The 11575-nt window shown below is 46.7% G+C and overlaps 1 long non-coding RNA gene and 1 pseudogene across 2 annotated transcripts; both read right to left on the minus strand.

The window, feature by feature from the left end:
* Positions 1-635: 635 nt before the first annotated feature.
* On the minus strand, positions 636-4930 carry LOC123080614 (disease resistance protein RGA5-like; annotated as a pseudogene). Its single transcript, XR_006438495.1, has 4 exons — positions 3992-4930; positions 1686-3653; positions 1540-1576; positions 636-1169 (listed from the first exon to the last, which is right to left on the minus strand). The product of XR_006438495.1 is annotated as a disease resistance protein RGA5-like (transcript).
* Positions 4931-6494: 1564 nt separating this feature from the next.
* Positions 6495-8624, minus strand: LOC123080615 (uncharacterized). Its single transcript, XR_006438496.1, has 2 exons — positions 8424-8624; positions 6495-7844 (listed from the first exon to the last, which is right to left on the minus strand). It is a non-coding gene; the product is annotated as an uncharacterized lncRNA (long non-coding RNA).
* Between the last annotated feature and the right edge of the window lie 2951 nt (positions 8625-11575).

Consider the following 11575-nt stretch of genomic DNA (forward strand, 5'->3'; position numbering starts at 1 on the left):
TATATACATGTGAATATCTCAGTTGGAAGTAAACAGAGTTCATCCAATCCAAGTGCAGAAAAGGGCAACAATATAACTAGCAGGCTGCTTGCTAATCTGAAGCACGTTATATGTGTAATCTCATGGCAGGCAGAGGTAACAATTCATGTTGTATATGTAACTATGCACCGTAATACATAAATAACCAGGGCGAAATTATATTCACGTTGCAATTTGCTTGCCACTCTAAATGGACGGAAACCTAAGCCCTTTCTGACGCACCAAACTTGCTAGCCATATTAAACGGGTTAAAGGACATAGATGCTGGAAAAATATTAATAGTACCTTCATGCAGGATTTTGATGATTCAATCGCTCCACCAGAAATGGGGAAAATGAAGGAAGATGAACTCTAAATGCTAGCAGAAACAACCGAACAAACACTTGTAGCTCGACCGCAACAAGAGTAACCACACACACACAAACAAAAGCAAGTCTGATGGGGGCAACATAACAAGATACTGTCATGATATCAGTCTACATGAACTTATTGAGTTGGTAATAAGCGGGCCTTCATGTGCATTACATCGTATGATTTGCATCATCGCGAGCAAGAAAAATCTTATTATTTGCTCCATGTATAATTAAGGTAGTCAGTTAAGGGATACCGAACTATTTATATCATCCAGAAATCATTGCATAAGTTCAGGGACAATAATCTTACAGAGTAGTACTGTATATGACAGTAAAGGCACACCGTAGTATCCAAGAGATATTCAAATTCCAGTTCTACTCCAATACAAAGATGTACTTAATACAGGCATGTTTATTTCATCATGAAACCAATACGGCAAACTGAACCGGGCATCATAGTTTACGAGTCTGAAACAAAACATTGAGCTGCTCCAAACAAAGCAGTGCAATGCGAAATGAGAGCAAGCAAAGCAGCCAAGCAGTACATCATAATTAATGGTTCATCGAGGGCGAAACACACTGGGCGCCCTCAACATAATGGTTCTTGAGTTGGCGGAAGCGTGAAGAGAATCCAAACATAAGCTGACAGAATGAGGCGGTTCATCTGGATGCAGAGGGGAGACAGGTCAAACAGTAGAGTACAGGAGGAGTTGTTGGAGGCACCCACGATCGAATCCATGTCGACGAGACGACAACTGCTAGCTCCTACTGTGCGACCTGCAATGCCATTTGGAAGAAACACACATTGAAATGCTTCAGTTAAATGTTTCGGAAAGGAAGAAAGCAGAGTTCATCCAAGTACAGAGAAAAAGGCACGTGCATCAGCAATTCAGTATTACTGTTGGGTTGTCTGTTACTAATTTTGATCAGGTTACGTGTAATTTTGTAGCATGCATAAATAACAACACTTCTGCTACTACGTATTTTTGCGGCATAAGTAACCACAGCGGAATTCACATTGCAATATTCTTGACTCTTTAAATCAGCAGTAATGCCAGGCTTTAGGGACCTGATTGATGTAGGCAGGCTAAAGAAATGATGAAAGAATAGTTCGGCGCTAGTAATTAATTGATGGAGTAAGTAGTACCTGCGTAAAGGATCTGATTAATCAAGCCCTCCTCCACCTGAAAAAGGAAAAGTGAAGAAGGAAGGATGAATACTGAACCTTGTAGAGAGAACAAAGGAACTGGAACGAATATACGTAGCCCGGCCGTGGACGAGATGGGAGCGAACCTTTTCTTCATGTTTCACCAGAATTTAAGGGCGGGACCATATCTTAAGGACGGGACGGTTGGGGTGGTCCTCCGCTGCGGCCCTCAGCGCTGCCTTGGCTTCTTCCATCTCCTGATGGCTAGTTCCCTTCCTGATAAATTCAACGTTGACTCGCTGGAGGGAAGGGAGGTGCCGCATGCCCAAATCAAAGTTTTCACGGGAGATCCACTTGGCTGGTAAGGCGAACCCAAGGCGTTTAAGCCTTGGCGCAGCTCCTTGTGGAAACATAGACGGCACGGCACCAATACCAATGAAGCGGCACTCCGTCGCACATGGGAATAACGCAGCACCAGAGGAAAGGACGGGCGCTTCCACCTCATGCGCTTCATTGTCCATGGAATAATCCCGTATCTCAAGAAAAACAAGAGCAGGCAGAGTCCCTAGAAGTTGGATGACCTCCGATCGCACTTCAAACAGCGTTATTTCCAGATAGGAGAGGAGAGGAAGCGATGAAGGATTAATCCATGACGGCAATGTCTTGAACCAACTTCCAATTGACGGGAAAGCCAATCTACGGAGTTGTGGAGGAGGCACCCAATCATCTCTCAGGCAATTGATGTGTCCATGACTGACATATACATCTAGACTTTCCAGTTTGTATATATTACTAATGGATTCCTCCAAAGCTTTACCCAGGCTCTCATCAAAATCACTACAGTCAATCCCAAGCACCCTGAGCTTGGTCAGATGGCCCAATTCTTTCACAAAATCAAGGTCCGCGTCAGATAACCCCAGGTTATCTAGCACTTCTAGGGAAGTCAGGTTGCCAATCCCAGATGGCAGCTTCATATCATAATCAACATACAGGCACATTAGACGTCTTAGTTGAACAACACTCGATGGCAGTAGTTTTATATTAGAACCTCTTAAGTCCAAGGTAAGCAAAACTGCAGCTTCCCTATTTCCATGGGGAGGTCCTTAACACGAGTACCTCTTAGCCCCAAGTACCTCAAATGCAACAGATTCCCCACATACCCGACATCTGAGACATCACGACAACCTTCTAAATCCAACACGCGCAGAACTTGAAAGCTTGAAATATCCAACACTTTCCCAACAACATCACTTGTGAAAACAGTAAGAGATCTCATATGCTCCATCCTAGTGGTATCCACATCTATCTTGGTATTTTGAATGGACAATCTGCGAACCTTGATCTCTGAGTTAGGTATTTTTCTTCTGGTGTCATCTAGTATTGTGACAAAGTTTTCTTCAACTGATAATGAGCATACGAGGTCAAGCACCATGTCATGTACACGGCAAGCCAATACCTTTTCTTCACCATCAATGCCCATTGGCTGGATCATACTTCTATTTACTAGCTCATTGAAGTAGCTGTCACCGATCTCATATAAGCTAATATCTTGCTTTTCACTATAAATAAAGCCTTCTGATATCCATCTCCATATTAGTCTATCTCTCCGAATCTCATAATCTTCTGGGAAGATGCTAAGATATAATAGACAAGGTTTCAGATATGAAGGTAGATCATAATAGCTGAATAATAATATCTTTTTCATCTGCTCCAAACTGCGATCTTCTGTGAGTCCATGACCAATGGAACTGAGCAAAGCATACCATTCATCCTTTGCTTTTATATGACCCTTATTAGCTAGAAGACTTGCTATAGTAATAATAGCTAACGGTATACCGCCACATTTCTTCAAAATTTCATTGGATACTTGCAATAATTCTTGAGGGCAGCCTTCTTCTTGTGAAAATACTCTTTTACAGAAGAGTGTTCTTGATACATCATCAGAAAGGGATTCCATTCTATAAATATCACCCTCAGAAGAGCAACATGCTTCAGAGACACTAACATTGCGGGTTGTCGTGATTAGTCGGCTTCCGAGGCTCTTCTTGGAAAAGGCACACTTAAGTAACTCCCATGCTTTTTCATTCCATATATCATCGATTACGATGAGGTACCTTTATGAATGCATTTAATAATTAGTTAATAGATCAATACAATGAGGATAATAAAATAATATATTATTATATTAGTTTGGATAAATTACTTCTAAGCAAACTCCATAATTGAGATCGTCAACTTAGAATAAGAAGTTTTCAATTACCTTAAAAAAATATGCACTCCATAATTATTACATGATATGATTTATATAATAACTATAGGAATTTACATGAAAAGTATAAATTAACAATATGCTATCAAGATGCATATGCACTAGTATACCAAGACGATGTCATTATTTTACTAGATGAAATGAAAATTGGGTTGTAAAAGAAAAAAAAGCATATGTACGTACCTCTTGTCATTAAGGAATTCAATTATATCGTCAATGAGATACTTTTCGTCCCTCGCTGCATTATGTATGTTTTCGTACTTGACCTTGTCAAGTCCATAGAGAATATCCTTCAAAACCTTTTTCATTTCAGGGTTTTGTGAAACCGAGACAAAAGCACCACAATCAAATTGCACTTTAATCTTGTCATATGCTGCTTTGGCAAGAGTTGTCTTGCCTAACCCACCAAATCCAACAATAGAGATCGTCTTCAATGGATGCTTCGACCAATCATCGTCTTCAGTCAACATGTTGATCAACTTGTCTCGTGTTTCTTCAATGCCGACGAGATCTGTCACATCTGTGTACAAGGCCATCATGCGAGGGTCAACACTAGTATTAGCACTAGTGTCCCGCATCTCTTGCTCGTACCTTTGACGTAGCTTGGCCAACTGCTTAGCTTGAAGAACCACTTCTTCCAGGGCATCGGATATTCGATGGAGATCCTTGCCATTCTTGAATAATCTTTTGACCTTCTTCAGTATCTTCTTGACTCTGTTCTTCGGGTTGGTGGACTCGCCACCATCCCCCACACGCACCATGAAGGCATCAACGATGTCCTCCATTTGGTAGGACAACTCCTTGACATTTCCTGCCCAGATCTTGACCCCTTCTTCCAGCTGGTCTGCGGGCACTTTCGACACCTTGCTAAGGACAGCATGCATCAATTTCAGCTCTGTTACGAGAGACTCGATACCTTTCCTTACTTGTTTCTCCATGGTGAGCTTGCCCATGAGCAGCTCACCGAGCTTCGGGAGGAGAGGGCCAATGGCCCCCATGGCGATCTCCATGGCTCGACCTCTCTCGTGGTGTTTTGTGTGTAAGAGAGCTGGAAGTGCTACGTTGTTGCTCCGGAGGCACTCTGGCCAATTATCATGTCCTAGAGAAGAAACTAGACTGGTATAGAAACCAGAGTTGGGGAGTACATAATTCTAATTTAATGATGAGATCCAAGATTGGATACGACCATAATGGCGTAGGCCGGCTGGCTTGCGGGCCTGTCAGACAGCTGGGTCCCATGCATCAGCGGTTGTGGTACTAGTAGATAATGATAGTCTCACAAGGCCCAGATGCAAACTTGAGACGGGAGAAAATGGCCTCGGAGATGCCGCTCGGACTGAACTGGCTGGGTTATAAACTAATTATACCGCCCCACCAATCACCAACCTAGCGTTGATTTAGAAAAATGAGAGAGATTCCTGCTGCTCCCTAAGCCATGTGCTCAACACTAACTAACACCCATTTGTGTGTTTAAGCTAGGTGGTACACACGGTACCAAGTGTCATGTCATAAGGATGAAGGTCGGTCGATGCGATCTTGAGATGGGAGAAAAGTTTCCTTGGATGCCGCTTCGACTGCAGTGACCTGTTAAATTACACTGCATCACCTGTCTCCATGCGCGCACTTTACTCGCGTGCTGTCGTGCCCAAGAAAAATGTGAGGAGAGATTCCTCGCTTGCTCCCTGATCGAGACCATTTGTACGTGTGAGCAACTCTAGTTAATTACTCCACTCACGCAATATTCAAACTCCCGCCCGTTTCTTTGGCGCTTGTGAAATGGTACTATGTGCCTGAGACGATCAAATTAATCTATGCCTCTGAGCATGTGCACTAGTTTAGTTACTATAAACTGCTTGGTTTGCATTACCTAGAGAGATGCCTCTGAGCAGATGCATTAGTTTGCATTAGACAGAAAGACTGACACCTCTGTTTGTGGGATTAATCAAATTAGGCACCACGCCACGCACCACCATGCGTACCCATTTTACCCATTCCATGTATATATATGGTTGCTGTGATAATTAAGATCAATTCCTCATGTGTCCAGGAAGAAAATGGCGCTTGCAAAGAAGACACTCGGATTGCCTACGGCCGCCGCTCATTCTCTTGCCCATGGTCACTCACTGATGCTCATTCTCTTGTGCAAATTAAACAGACTTCAATTTAGATATATCTGGGGAAACAACGACTGTGAATGACACGGTTTGCATCATCGGCATCTACAGCTATGAATTTATCATATCAAGTTGCTAGTAGACAGGTCTTATTTGTCTGCGGCACCATACGATTTGGTCGCAAAATAGCAAAATAAAACATCACATGATTTCTACCCCTGTATAGAGATCGAAGAGCCAGTTGAGTTGAGGGCACATCAATCATTCTTTCATCCAGAAAGCGTTGCATCAGTTGAGGGCCAATACTTCCACTACAGAGTGAATGACAGCGAAGGTACCCACGAGACGAAATGGCAAGTCAAGTTCCAGTTGTACTCCAACAGAAAGATGTACTCAATACAGGTCCTAAGCGGTTACATCAAAATGACACTGCTGACTTCTCTGTTTATTTGATCAAAATGACAAATAGAAGATGGAACTTCAGAGCATAGGACAAACTGAATGCGACATTTTAGGTTGCGAGTCTGAAATAAAGTTATTACAAACAATGGAGTGTAATGAAGAATGCAGGAGAGCAGGCAAACCAGACATCAGTACATATATAATAACTAATGGTTCATACGGCCAAATTGCACTGGCCAGCATACAAACTGGTTGTTGAATTGACAGATAATTAACCAGCCAGTCATACATCATTAGTACATAACTCTTCCTTACAAAAGAAAGAAATGGAGAAGGAAGTTCATCATTAGCAAAATGCAGGAGCGCTGCAGAAACTTGGTGCTTCTTGAGTCTAACTGAAGTAATAGCAGTATTCAGGCATAAGTGGGTACAATTACAATGAGAGTTTCATGTTGCTGCAGAAGACAAATCAAAACACCATGGCAAATGCAGTGTTCCTGAGCCTCACCATCTCAATTGGCAAGAATGGAAGTGCTCACCACACTATTCTAAATCTAACACATGTAGAACATAAACGCTCAACATACGCGACACTGAATCGACAATAGCACGTGGATATACAAGAGAGCTCACTTGTGGCATTGTTGCTTCTTCTGATGGTGGTCATATCTGACATTCTCTTTCGGGTGGATAATATTCAAATCTTGCCTTTGTATAGATCGCTTTCACTCAGTGCAATGTTAGTGTTTTTCTTCACTTGGCAAAAACATATTGGATCAATCATCATATCATAACACAATAAGATTTTTCATTCATTCATCAAATTGATGTCTATTGGTTGAATCATGCTTCTATTTATGATCTCATTGAGTAACTCTATCACCGAGCTTAAATAGGCTAATCTCTGGTTTTCCATGATAAACAAAACATTCGGCTATCAGTTTACCTATCAAGTGACCTTGCTTAATCTTCTAATCTTCTGAAAACATACTTAGATATAATAACTAATCCTATAGATGACAAGGTAGATCGAAACTAATAGTAAAAGAAGCTTGACTCTAGATTATCACTTTGACATAATCTACAAGTCAAGAGCTTCTTTTACTATTTCTTTGCTGCTTTCCATGTCATTTGTGTGTGTGGCTTCTGTTGTGTTCTATCTCTACTTCTCTAGTTTACCCTAACTTGCTTAAGACTAAAGATTATGGTTTTGTCCTATGATCTATCTTCACATCATTTATTATACGTAAGCATATATCCAGAAGATTAACCCATTTGAGCTAGGAGAGTTACTTCAGTGAGCTGATAAACAGAAGCACAATCCAACCCGTAGACATCACTATCAACGCAGAAAAGTCTTATGGTGTCCATGACATGATGCTTGATCTAATATATTCGTTGCGTAGAGAAACGATCATGGCAATGTTCAATCTGAAAGAACATCGATGGTAGCAGCCAAATAACAGGACATTCTTCATTTCCACCAGAACAATTGTGATTCCCATTCCATGCCCAAGTACCTATGCATGCGAAGATTTTGAAACAATTAGTTGGCAGGAAAGTCAACATGAGTATACTATTTACTCATAAAGAGAAGATAACAATGAATAATGAGCTATTTATCAAGGCAAAAAATAAGCAGAATCTAGAGTGAATCGCAACTGATTTGCACTTAAGATGGCAATGGCTAAATAACAATATCCTCTTCATTTCTTCCGCACTAGCATCTGTTTCAAGTCCACACACAGTTTAGTTTTGACTTCCATCCTAGGCTGACCTTATGAACTTTTTGTACCGTTTAGTTGGCAAACAAATCAAGATGCATCTGTTTCTTCACAAAGAGAGGTCAGTAGTGAATCATGTGCTAATTATCTGGCAACGAATGGCCTCACTAAAGCAGACCTTAGGAGTAAATCTAACATGGATAATCAAGGATTTGCACTGAAGGATTAAGATGCGCACAGTGGCTGCCCGGCCGGTACTTGAGGAAACTAGATTAAACAACCTAGAACGGAAGAAGACCAGAAATTTGAACTGAAGATGCACACCACCATGAGTTTAAGTTCATCGGATCCAGATCAGGAAGAAACGAAATATACCTCATGTCCTTGTTCTGCGAGATCCAGCCTTGGGCACCTCTCCGGGCTGCTGCACGTACTCACCGACGAGGAGGTCGCTGGTGGCCGGCAGGACGCACCAGGCCCAGCCGGGGGCCGGCGGAGCCCGCGCGGCGAGATCTGCTCCACGGCTCGACCTCTGCCTCTCTCTAAACGGGTCCCTCCAAACGCTGTAGAAATAACCGCCGGACGGAGGGCCTGTTAACGGATCCGACAGATCACGTGCCGGCACAGAGCTGCTGCCATGTGGGTCCTCTGCCCGGTATGGCCCCATGTGTCATCCAGCTAAGACAAACATGAACAACTAAGTTGAGGTCTGATAGATCTCCTGGTCTCATCGTGCGTGATTTCGCTTTCACTGGAGGATCATTTCCACGCAGAAGTTGCTACAGACAGCAGAGGACCTGACCAGATGATTTCTGGAACGTGTGGTGACAAATCGGAATACCTCACAACAACGCCCACTAATTTACACCCGAATGTGTCCATGTATAACAAACGCTGCACAAACTGAGGCATCGCTAAATAATCTGTCTGACTGAATTTGGCGTGGCTTCAGCCTTACAGCTTCAGTTAGATTTCCGTCGAAACTGCGGCCGAAACCGACTGGCTGGCATCATCGACATCCACAGCACTAATACAGCTGAGAGAAAAAAAAAATGCGTGTAGCTTTGATCATAACAAGAGCACTCTCACGCACCGTTCAAAAACAAAAGAGTAACCATGGATTAACCGAGGGGCAACATAACAAGACACTGCTATGGCAATCGATCTATGAGATCATCGTCTTTGTATGCTTCACTTAGTACAATTTCGTTGCAAGATAACAAAAAAAAACATCACCGTATGATTTGCTCTTGTTATGGTCGGTTTAGCTAGGCCCACCAGGCAATTTTAGCCCACAAGTTAACTTAGGTTAATTTTTATGCAAGTTATCTTAGGTTAATTCTTATGTAAGTTATTTAGGTTATAAATGTAGGCTGTAAGACTCTTTTTGGAATTAAGCAATAAGAATATTATTATCCCTATTGCCCGGCTCCCAGAGGAGCCAGAACCCTAGCCGCCTCTAACCCTAGCCGCCGCCGCCATCTCCCTCCGACGCGACGGAGCCCAGCCGCCGGCGCGCCCGATCAACGCCCCGTCCCACTCCATCCTTCCCCTACAACCTCCGGAGCAGGTCCGGTAGGACCCCTGGTTCTACCAATTTGGTATCCAGAGACTCGGGTTCAATCATGTCGTCATCAACACCCACGCCGCCGCTGCCCATCATCACCACCGCCCCGATGACCACTACCGGGTCCCCAACGCCGCCGGCCCCGATCACCTCCGCGCCGCCGGCCCCCGTCACTTCCGCGCCGCCGACAACCTCCGTCTTCACGCCGGAGGAGATGACCAGCACCCTGCGGGACCTCGTGACGGCCGTCCAGGGCATCTCCCTGTACTTGGCCGGCCCGCACACCACCCCGCCGGCGGCGCCCCCCGCCTACAGCCACCCGGCGACGCACTGGCCGATCCAGAACGCGTCGGGCCCGAGCGGGACGCCCCTGCTGTCGTTCCAGGCGGGCTACACCGGCGGGCCCCCGCCGCTGCTGCACCTGCCCTGGTACTCGGTACCCGCGGCGATCGCCGGGGCCCATCCGTCGCTCCAGCCGCCGCCCGCCCCAGCGCCGTCCTGGCCGCAGTGGCCCGCGCCAGTTCTCGCGGCGCCACCCGCGCCTCCCGCGCCCGCCCCAGCGCCGCAGTGGCCGCACTAGCCCGCGCCGGTCCAGCTCCCACCGCCGCCGCCCAGCTCCGGACTGGGCCAGTCCACACCGGGAGGACTTCCAATCCAGCAGGTCCGATTTCCGCCGTCACCATCCCCGATCCCGGCCTGGCTAACCGGGACGTCGCCACCACCAGTTTACACAGAGGCCGGGGACCCACCGGTACCCACGCTGCAGTCTGGGGCCTCGTCCGGCTCCGCGGGGGCCTACGACGGCCTCCCCACCGTTGACCGGGCGCCGTCATCATCACTGCTCCGCCCCATCGAGCCGGTCGGCCATGGCGCGCCGACCCAAACGCCGCCATGGTTTGCCAAGATCGATTTCGCCACTTATGACGGCACAGAGGACCCGCTTAACTGGCTCAATCAGTGTGAGCAGTTTTTCCGTGGCCAGCGCACGCTCGCGTCGGAGCGCACTTGGCTGGCATCCTACCACCTCCGCAGTGCAGCCCAGACCTGGTACTATGCCCTCGAGCAGGACGAGGGCAGCATGCCTCCTTGGGAGCGCTTCCGCGAGCTCTGCCTCCTTCGCTTTGGGCCTCCGGTTCGCGGGAGCCGCCTGGCGGAGCTCGGACGCCTTCCCTTCACCTCCACGGTGCAGGATTACGCCGACCGTTTCCAGGCCCTGGCATGCCATGCGTCGGGTGTGACGGCGCAGCAGCGGGCCGACCTCTTTGTCGGTGGACTTCCGGATCACATCCGCGTGGACGTGGAGCTTTGGGGACCCCAGGATCTCCAGTCGGCCATGTACTACGCCCGCGCGTTCGAGCGCCGCGCGGTGGCCATCCAGCAGGAATCACCGTCCCGGACCGCTGGGTCGCTACCCGGGCCAGATTCCGCGCAGGGTCGGCCTGCGCAGGCTTCTGCGGCATCCCTCGCCGCGACCGCGGCGCGCCCGTTCCGCCGGCTCACCTCAGCCGAGCTACTCGAGCGTCGCCGCCAAGGGTTGTGCTTCAACTGCGACGAGCCCTACACGCCCGGCCATGCCTGCCCACGACTCTTCTACCTGGAGGTTGCAGACTACATTCCGGAGGACACCGTCGCCGCCGATCTGGCCGCCCCAGCTGTCGAGAAGGTGTTTGACGCTGGTTGATCGCCTCGAGGAGTTCCGCAAGCGCTTTCCCACCTTACAGCTCGAGGACGAGCTGTTTGTGCAGGCGGGGAGAAGTGTTATGGCCGGTTTAGCTAGGCCCACCGGGCAATCTTAGTCCACAAGTTATCTTAGGTTAATTCTTATGCAAGTTATTTAGGTTTTAAATATAGGCTGTAAGACTTTTTTTTAATTAAGCAATAAGAATATTATTATCCCTATTGCCCGGCTCTCAGAGGAGCCGGAACCCTAGCCGCCTCTAACCCTAGCCGCCGCCGCCAT

The sequence above is a fragment of the Triticum aestivum genome, chromosome 3D, assembly GCF_018294505.1.
Source record: "Triticum aestivum cultivar Chinese Spring chromosome 3D, IWGSC CS RefSeq v2.1, whole genome shotgun sequence".
Classification (NCBI taxonomy): Eukaryota; Viridiplantae; Streptophyta; class Magnoliopsida; order Poales; family Poaceae; genus Triticum; species Triticum aestivum.